Here is a 10,757-nt window from a genome sequence, read left to right on the forward strand (position 1 = left end):
AGAGACATTCTTCTTCATTGCAAGGCACCTGTCTACAAGTCAGTTCATGCCAAGTTGCAAAATCTTATGACCAAATGGCAGTCTTATGACCTTAAATATTGACACATTTACTGTATTAACCAAAATTAGTTCTATGAAAATAATTTTCCCGATAATGATGGTAGTAGTTTATATTGGCTCGTTGGTAGGCACTGTGGAACAGTGCCTACCAACAGTGCCTACCACACCCCTGGCTTTTTAAATCTAAATATACAGTCAACGGAGCTATATGAAATTTTGTGAAGAACAATGCAACGCTATGAATATTTTTATTAACAGGTCCCACACATAGTATACTCATCCTCTATTTCCAGTAATCAAAAAAAAAATAATAATAATAATAAATAAATAAATCCATAACCTAAGGCCTTTGATTCATGGGAAAACTACAGGCAACCTCCATATAACACAGTCCTTCTACAACACGGTGTAAGCACCCTCTTTAATTGTAAGGCACACTCTTCTCCCTTATTCCGGCATGCCAATTGTATGCAACCGCTTTTCTTATTTAGTTCCTTTCTTACGTTAATTTTAGGGTGAATGCCTACTTTAATTTTAATAGGTAACTCTTGTTATCCTTTTGGGCCACTGACTGCTTCAGAAAATTTCAGGATTACTATTATTCTTAGCTAGAATCTGAGTGAGGCAATGAAAAACATACAGGATAAATTTAACATGTTTAATAATAGAAACTGACTTAGATACATACAAGGATTTATCAACAAAACTTTTCATATTACGGAAGTTTCCCTCTGGGAAAAACAATTACAACAAATCCATTCAGTATATCTCTTTACTAAATGGAATAAGAGCTCCTTTACAGAAGTTTCCCTCTGGGAAAAACAATTACAATAATTCCATACAGTATATCTCTTTTCCAATCTAACTAAAAGTTCCTTTACAACCTTCAATTTGTTATTCCGGCTATTTCTTAGGCTAGACAAATTAATCGTACTTAGGATTTCAGAATGCCTTTCCTTTCCATTTAGGATGACTAGAAACAATAATACAAAACAGTACTTACAATAAGTTTTACTTCTCAGTGTTTTAGGATCAGCTCCTTGACCTTTCCGCACTTTCTGTGATGGCTTCCACATCTAATATCCGGCTTTTAATTCCGAACTTCCCTTCGACCCAACTCGACTCCTCTTGGCTGCTTTTAACTTAGTTGATTCCGAAAAACCCTTTTCCTTTAGCTGGCAAATTTTCGTTTCCAAAATCCAGCAAAATCTCGCCGCTTCCCAACTAACTTCTATCTCCAATAATTCCATGACTACGCTTACTAAGACAAGACTACCTCTGCAGAACTACCTCCTCCTTTAACACCACCTGTATCACTCTTCCAGACTAACTTTCACTTCCCGACTCTGTTCCCAACATACTCTATCACGACATAACTTAATGCTATTGAAACCCATCCTTATATATCCGCTATGTTTCCTGGCATACCCTGAAATTTTGACTGACTTCCCCTCTGTTAAGTTGAAATGTTCACCTTAAATTCGCGTATCATGGTCTCGCCTGTAAATTTCCATAGTAACTTATAACTACTCTTACTGTGTATAAGCGTTCGTTCCTCGAGTGTTTTTTTTTTTTTTTTTTTTTTAAAGTAAGCCTTAAGCTTACAACGGTTTTGCTCTAACATGATTGATAAATTGCAGCAATCCTCACACAACACGGTACTTCTACAACAAGGTTTTCCTCTAGCACAGTTTGAGAATTGCTGGAAATTGCGCATAACACGGTATTTTTGAGATTTTGTGATGGGGAAAACCCTGCTGTTATGTTAGGTGTAATTTTCAATGTTTCCATTCCTTTTTGTGAATCCCTGCTGTTGACTTGCTAGTTGTTATCGCCTTCATGATATTTTTCCAAAGCACATTTTTGGAGGTCACTACCATAAAACAATAAAAACAATTTGCAGTGTCCAGTTTATTGGGCTTTTCTGTTATTGTAATCAATTATAAATGGGTAGTAAATTTGATCTTCTTGCATTTGCTATAGTACCGATAGCTGGAATTCTGTGGGTTTTCACTTTTTTATGGTGAAATGTGTTTCTCCTTCCATGAAATATTCAATCATATAAAAAACAAAGAAATTTTCAGAAACTCATTACTCCGTATCTCACTTGTGCATATCGTGTTTGTTACAACTTGTGTGTGCCAGGTTCTTTGTTTTAATTGCTTATCATTTTTACTGTTTTAAATTTTACAAAAAAAAAAAAAAAAAAAAGTCAGTGAACAGAAATATCAATTAGCATGTACATATTACAGTACGTATTAATTACGCTATGTATGTAAGAATAAATTTATTTTTATTTTGCTAACTGGAAAATATTCTTCTGATTTTCACATATCATTTAAAGCGGGGGTCCACTGCATTTATTTTGTTGGGAGATCCCTAGGTTAGGTTCTGTGCTATTGAATTTGTGTTTGTTTGAGACCATAAAAAAAATTGATTTTTTGAAGTGTGCAGTTTGAGACTTTTAAAGAGAGCAAAAGGTACATGAAATCTAGATGCTGCAGAAGAGAAGAGACTGTGCTTAGCAGTGATCAAGAGGAAGAAAATTAAATGAACGTAGGTTAGGTTCTGTGCTATTGAATTTGTGTTTGTTTGAGACCATAAAAAAAATTGATTTTTTGAAGTGTGCAGTTTGAGACTTTTAAAGAGAGCAAAAGGTACATGAAATCTAGATGCTGCAGAAGAGAAGAGACTGTGCTTAGCAGTGATCAAGAGGAAGAAAATTAAATGAACGTACATTATCTCACATACAAGTATCACAGTTTGTAAGGTAAGATGTTTGTTCAGTTATTTCTATTTAAGTTATTACTACTATAAAAATTAAGTTGTTCAGATAGTTATAAAAAAAAATGCCGTATTTTTGTTAGCTTTTGGAACGTAGCCCCCCCCCCTTTTTGTACTGGTTCTTAGTCCCATATAACACGGTTTCGCATTACATGAAATTTTGTAGGAACCAAACTACTGTGTTATATGAGAGTTACCTGTATTTCCAATAATCATTTCAATAATAAACGAATAAAAAGCACAAAATTGTTTTCATGAAGTTTAACCGTAGACAGAACTGTGCACTAGACAGTTCTACATTTTGCTCTCAGTGGTTGAGTCAATGCCTAGTTGGCAAGTTGCCAATACACATTTTTTAGCGGTGACAAAACAAGGCAAAGGAACTGTGGAGTGAACAGTGCCGATTTGAACAGTGCACCAAACTTGAATGAAAAAGTTATCTATTTTCAAAAAATAAAAACCGAAGGATGGATTTTATTTTTAAATAAAATTTCAAGATTACCCAAGTCTGTTAATGGTAAGTGTCCAGTTAATGTTTTGTAGTATTTTTAACTTGCTTATTATTATTACTGTCTATGTCTACATGTTTTATAACTAAGGCAATTTAATGTAACTTTAAGAAGCAGCACCCCCATACATCAGAGTCGCTAGCCGCCACTGTTGACATGTAATATAAGCAAATATATATATTCTTTCAAATGGCTGGGAAAGATTATGTATTGGCAGAAAATTATATAGAGGAGCTATTGTTTAGGTCAAGGGGAAAATCATTTTACCCTTACTTTCATACATTTTCTCACTGTTACTTGTATTTCACTGTGAATCATTTTTCCTACCTGCATCAAGGAAAGCAAAGAAAAGTAACAGAGCATGCTCAGTAAAGGACTAGTAATTTGACATATGTTAGATTGGCTTATTCATACTTTCTCAAGAAATTAAAATTACAGTTAACAAAATGTTCTGTAAATGCCATTTTTTAGAAAAAAAATTAGTTTCTTACCATATTTTTTTCGGATGTCATCTAACTTTTCCTTGCGATCTTCATCTCTTTAATCCAAACATAAAATATTAGAATGAATTTTGAATCGCACAATAATTTTTCATATCATAAATTCTTATAGAAACTTTTTTTTTTTTTAAATTTCTAAAGCAGAAAAATCCTCCTTTAAATTTCTAAGCAAAATAAGTGTTGTTGTTATCAGGTTTATTTCGGTATTCCTTATCCTTTAAATGACCCCTAAGTGGTGAATACAATATTACCCAAGTTGTTGATGCACCAAAAATCCTTAACCAACCAACCAATCAACCATGCCCTTAATGATGACTTACTTTTATATGTAATAGTTCTAAATTTTCCCTTTTTTTCCCCCCTTCCCTGAAATCATTCTTATTTGATTGTCACTTAGTGACATGGATTAATTATGTTATATATTTAGAGCAAATAATCCTTAATGTGCTTATATTACAGTTTGTGATTTTATTTTGTTTCCAATTAATTAATTAATTATTGAAATGGCTGGTAGACTACATCTAGAGTAGTACAAGAAAGTTTTTGTGTTGATGGGGGTTCACAGTTCAAAAAATATATGAAACTGTTTTTAAATCACATTTCAAAGTAGACTAATATTCAGTTGAATTTGTAGTGAATTTCAATGCATTGTGTCAGTAATCAACAACTGTTCATGCTGGTTAACACTGTTAAGACCAAAGATCTGTGCTACAGAGCCAGAACAAATCTGTCTGCTAAACAAGTATTGAACTGAATATTACTTCTGCTTGCAGTTGAGAAATTCTAATCAAAACTCTTGACATTGAACTCTACAAATCAAATCCATTTAAAATTATACAAGCTTTAAATGACAGAAACATAATTATGCACAAATTCTTGTAATGAAAATCATTTCAGAAATTACTATTTAGTGAAGAAGCCATATTTCATTTGAGTGGTAGGACTTACAATTAGAATCGAACGTGCGACACTGAGTATCTTTAAACATTTAAGTATAATTTGATTTCTCCAAGTTGTGTTACATAGTACTTACTGCTGCAGGCATAATTGTTCCATACTTTTTTTTTGTTTTTAATCAACATGATAGTCAGTGCTGTTTGTTACTTACAAATATGATCAAACTTTTTATATTAGAATGCAGGCTATGAGTTGACAGTTGTGATATCTCCATAAATATTTGCAAAAATTGCTATTTTGTCTGAAGTCTTTGTAATTGAATTATAAGGAACTGAAGCACTTTTCCCTGTGTACAACCAAAATCTATATATTCCTTGTTAGAAAATGTTTGTTCTAATGTATATGAATTTGACATTATTTTAGAAATGAGAGTAGCCGACTCACTGATGGTTTAGTACAAAGTACCTGAAAATGTCTTAGCAGTATCTGTAATTATTCCTAACAAGAAACAAAGTCAGATTTTGAATCTATAGAGGGTGAGGTGCTTCAATTCCTTGAAGTGCAGTTCTATTTTGTAATCTCTTTAAAAACAGGTTTTCTTTAGAATATATAGGACGAGCTGGTGTAGTCTGCAACTTTATCTAGACATTGTGATTGGCAGACCTAATACTGGCATCAGTGGGTGAACTTCTTTTTCAATTTCTTTTTTCATTGAAAACTTACCATTCCTAAAACTGATCTTAATGAATGTTGGATTCCTCAGAGCCCCACCTTTCACATCTGAAAGTCCAAAGTAGTCAAAAATTCAAAGAATACAGTTAGCGTAGAAATGCTTCATTTGCCTTTTCCATCAAAAAATCGATCAAAACTTAAGCTTTATAGAAGTGGAATATTGTCTTAACTTTTCTCAGTCATAGGGAGGAATTAATTGGCAGTGAAGTTTCAATAATAATATCCCATGATTATCGACCAGTTTGGAACTGGGTACATCCAAATAATACCCCTCTTGCTCCTCCTCCCAAAACACTTGCTGATTCAAAGTTTATTGGAAAGTAGTGAGACATATTTTTACCTTTCACAAAAAGGAATGGAATGATAGATCGTTGTTCCTCCATAGCTAAATTTGTTAATCTTACAGGTTTAAAACCTTTTCTGACTGTCAAATTGTAACCATTGGGTGAATAACAGTAACATTTGCACAGTGTTTATACAACAAAATAAACACATTGTTTACATAATATAAGAAAACAAAGAGACAGTAAGTTCTTTTAGATTGTATGTTGTGGATTATAAATTTAAGAAATTTATAATCCACAACATACAATATACAGTTAATTATACAGTTAATTAGAACCTAATACTAGGAATTAATATAATACAATATTACACTGAAAAAAAATCCTTATTTTTAATCCTAGCTAGCATCAAAAGATGTTTTTAAAATTGAATGCTTTTCAATAAGAGAGCTATAAAACAAGTACATGATTTGGCAAAATGCTTAATTTGTGTATGTAACTAAAAGCAAATTAAGTTTTCTAAAGAACAACACTGCTCCCTAAGAGTGAATATTTTAATATTTCCGTTATAATATGATAGTAATGACTGAAATTTGTGCTATTATCTAGTACTTTTAGCTATATATATATATATATATAACTGAATTTTTTTTTCCAAATTCACATACTTTAATAAATTTAACGAAACTTAATCATTAACAAATGTGTTTTTGTCAGTGTAGGCTATTATAAAGAGATAAAAACTCAGAGACAATTCCTACAAAAATTTTCTCTTATAAGGGACAGACAAATATGACCAATACATTCTTTTCACACCTTGTATGAAAAATTAATTTTTATACTGAATTTGGCATAATTTTTTAAGAAAACTATTTTAATATCCCTTTAATATATTGCAGCCTTGAAAGAAAAGAGCATAGCAGCTCCTGAAATGTCCTTTGTTGATCTAGCCATCCCTCCCCCCTCCCTAAATCAATTGATATAAATTAGTATTAGGTCACATAAATAGGTCTCATGTTTCTGTATTCAGTCTTGTGTTTTCTCTTATACTGAGTTCATATATTATAAATCAATTTGTTTTTGATCTCTTATACTTTCCTTCCTCTTTCCCTTGAGAAAGTTCTTATTTGAACAGAGTAAAAATCTCATTTTCACTCTGTTCAAGTAAGAATGCAGTAATGCCATGATTAAGTAGCTGCAAGTTGTAACAGAAATGCTGTTATAAAATATAATATAAACAGTTGATGAATTCTGAAAATTAAACTACATTAAAAGAAAAATAGAGAGATGCAAACTAACTTTTCCTTTCTCAGACGCTGCCTAGAAATTCCAGGTTTACGTGCTTGGACTTTTTCACGAAGCTCTTTACGCCGTTCAGGTGTACAATATGTGAGGAAGAAAATGCAGACAATTAACGTCAATAGGCTGATAAGAAGAATAATAGCAACGCTTACTCCTATAGACAGTCTGTTCACTAAAGCAGGAAAAAATTTAATTACTAGTCTGCCTTTATATTAAAAAAATATTTAACAGCCATTACCATAGATAATTTTGTAATGTTTTTTTTAAACACATTTCTAAAACAGATTCATCTTTCTCAACATAAGTGAATTATATCTGACAAAAATGAAAATACCAATAAAATGACAGTATACACAACCACAGTCTATTTTGTAGTTATATAAAATATCTTTTAAAAATAGGTTACTATAGCATAAAACTTAGCTCCTTGTACCATAGTATATGATGATGTTTATGTTTTCTACTAAAAAATATTAACTATTTTTAATTTGTTCACATACTGTATAATATTGCTATAAAAAGAGGAAGTATGATAGTTAATATATTAAAAGAAATGGAATACTTTTAGTTCTATAATTAAAATAATTAAGATGCACCTGTTCTTACTCTTAATTACTCTAACACAGCCCATGCATTTTCTTGTTTCATGATGACTCCCAGAAGTCCTTGAAACCCTCAGCACTTTACTTTCCAGGCTGCTGCTAGTTCCAATAGAAGCAGTGCAAGAATTACTTTAACCTCTTCCTGCAGCTTTTGTTGATCTATTATTCTGTGTATTCCCCTAAGCTAGCAATTTTCTGACTCACCTAACACTGCCTCGATAGCATCAGCACCATTCTTGCACACTTTCCCATCCCTGTATAAGCAGCCTCCCCTGTTAAAAGCACGGACCATGCTGTGAAAAATTCTAAATCACGAGCCTTGCAGTCTCTCCAGGGCAGAATTGATTGGGCAGAAAACATTGCCCTGTACTTGTTAAGTAAGTCTGCAGATCTCCTACTCTTAATGTCATTGGTGCCAATGTGTGCAACAGTATCACCTGTTTTGCCCTTAAAATATGATATCTGCTCTACAATGTCAACTTTTGCCCCTGGCAGACATGCCCTGGTCATATTCCATATATCCTTTTTGCACATTATATTTCCCATTTCCCTGACAAAAATGACAATAGAGTTACCAACAACAGCTAGCTCCTGTGGGACCAATGCATCTGTTTTGGTGGTTGCCGCTTTGTTGCATGATGATCATGTGCTCTGGCAGTTGATGTGGGCAGCTGAGAGCTTAATGGACTTCCAATTTAAATCCTTCAAGGGCATCCACCCAGTTATATGTATTATGCTATACTGTTACGTTTGTAAGTTAAGTAATTATAATAGATAATGCATTTATCTAACACCAAGCTATATGATTTGAACTTTCGAGCTACCTATTTGCCACAATTAAAACACCAGATTTGCCCTACCATGTACTCAATACTAACAATGGCGGCAGAAGTCAAATGTGGTTCCTTAAGCAATTAGAAATAATAAGTAACAAATTCACCAATATATTTAGAAAATCACAAATAATAACTACACTTCTAATTTTAAATCAGAAGTTAAATGCAATAATAATTCTACTCCAATTCACTAGTTATGTATCAATAATACTATTTGGTGGTTCAAATTCAAGATATTTACATCACCTTTTATTTAGGTGATTACGAAAATGATAATGAATATAGATGAGAAAAATTATTAAAGAATACTGAAACTAGGGATTAAGATTTAATATTGCATTTAATATTGCACAAAACTCTACAAGATGAAGTAATGATTATGAAAACTTTGAACAGTGAAAGACATCATATAAAAAGATGCAATAAGTTGAAACATCTAGGATGAATTCCCTATGATATGGGAGATCTGAATCAGATATTAAAAGGAGCAGCTGAAATATATTAATGTATAATAAATATATTAGGCAACATCTATGTGTCCATATATTAAATGGCTTCTTTTGGGTCATTTTGGGCCATAAGGACAACTAAAGAGACAAAATGGAAAAGGGCCAGTCCATCTCTGAGAATTTTAAAAAGAAACTGAAGCAGTAGTAATTTAAAATTTTTTTCCATAGAACATTATGTCAACTGGAAGTAAACTATTTGAAATTACAGATGAACACTTCTCCACACATAGTGGTATTTAATTCTATAATAGCTTGTAAAGTGCACAAAAAAAAAGTAAAGTTATCTTTCAGATCATGTAAACCGATATTTAATTTTATAAAAGTTTAGAACATAAAAAAAAGATGCATTTCAAGTGACAAATATCTGTAGACAAATAGATGTTTCAGCATCTATTCAGATGCTTTCTTAAGAAGTTTTGAGGGAAGGGAAAGGAGGGAGAGAAAGAGAGAGAAAATTCAGTGAATAACAGCTATATTAGATACTACAATATTGGAAAACATACATGGATTATTAAAGGAGCTTCTAAGTAACAGGCGCCTCCGTAGCCAGGTGGGCAGGAGCGGCAGTGCGTAGCACACCCTTCTTGATTAGACGGGGGGTTCGAGCCTGTGACCACCAAATATGGGGCCCCAAGTGCCAAGCGTTTTCCAAGTGATCAAGTGATTTAAAGTGATTCTAGAGTGCGCTTCTCAATTATACTTAGTTTATTATATTTATAGCGATCTTAATTTTTTAGTACTTCATAAGTAAGTTTTGCTAAAAGGATCTAGCAAACTAACAGAAAAGAAAGTCACCTTTCTTTTTTCTCTTATCTCAAACTAACCACCAACCCTACTAACTTATAGCAGCTGCTTGGTCACTTGGTGGCACCGCTCTTGCCTCCTCGTGGCGGGGCTGGAAACCTGGGAGTTGGAAGGTACGCTCCCAGGGCTAAAAGAGCAAATCATGAGTAGTAAAGTCACTACTTCCCAAGGGACTTCAGAAAAGATCCCACCAAATCAGCTTGATGAAGAACCAGAAAATACTGCCAAAAGGCAAAGAACAGACGTCTCCAAACCATCACCGACTCCTTTGTTCCTAATCATCCACTCCACTGGAGAGGAGACATTAGGAAAGAAATCCCCATTTTTCATCCAAAAAGTCTTGGAAGGACTAGCCGGAATACCAAAAACGGTCAGGCGACTCCGATCTGGGGATTTATTAGTTGAAACGTCTAGTACTAGACATTCAGAAAAGCTACTGAATGTATCAAACTTTGGAGGTATACCAGTAGTGGTCACCCCCCATAACACTTTAAACTCTTCGCGGGGAGTAATCTCCGAATGGGATCTCTTACACGTTACTGAAGAGGAAATCAGCAAAGAACTCCAAAATCAAGGAGTGACAAATGTAAGACGGATTTCTATTCGGAGAGATGGAAATGTAATACCTACCAAAACCTTAATCCTGGCATTTAACACACCAAAAATCCCATGCACTGTAAAAGCAGGATATTTGAACTGCCAAGTAAAAGCATATATTCCAAATCCTTTGTGCTGTTTCAAGTGTCAACAATTTGGACACTCGCAAACAGCATGTAGAAACACACCGACATGCGCTAAATGTGGATCCAAAGAACATCAGATTGATGACTGCCCAGCCACAGCCCCAAAGTGTCCAAATTGTAAAGGAGAACATCCCGCATACCCCAGAGCATGTGATAGATGGAAAAAAGAAATACAGAAATACAAAACAGAGCACA

General features: G+C 33.5%; 1 protein-coding gene across 1 annotated transcript in view; it reads left to right on the forward strand.

Annotated features, from left to right (window-relative positions):
* The window catches only part of LOC150079424 (sepiapterin reductase-like), a 30,050-nt gene extending 22,840 nt beyond the window's left edge, over window positions 1-7,210 (forward strand). Inside the window, exon 4 of the mRNA XM_090383892.1 lies at window positions 7,080-7,210. The gene's annotated coding sequence lies outside the window, so the exon portion shown is untranslated. The remainder of the gene's footprint in view (window positions 1-7,079) is intronic.
* The last annotated feature ends 3,547 nt before the right edge of the window (window positions 7,211-10,757 follow it).

This window comes from Mastigoproctus giganteus, chromosome 10 (assembly GCF_048544385.1).
Source record: "Mastigoproctus giganteus isolate SK-2022 chromosome 10, ASM4854438v1, whole genome shotgun sequence".
Taxonomy (NCBI): Eukaryota; Metazoa; Arthropoda; class Arachnida; order Uropygi; family Thelyphonidae; genus Mastigoproctus; species Mastigoproctus giganteus.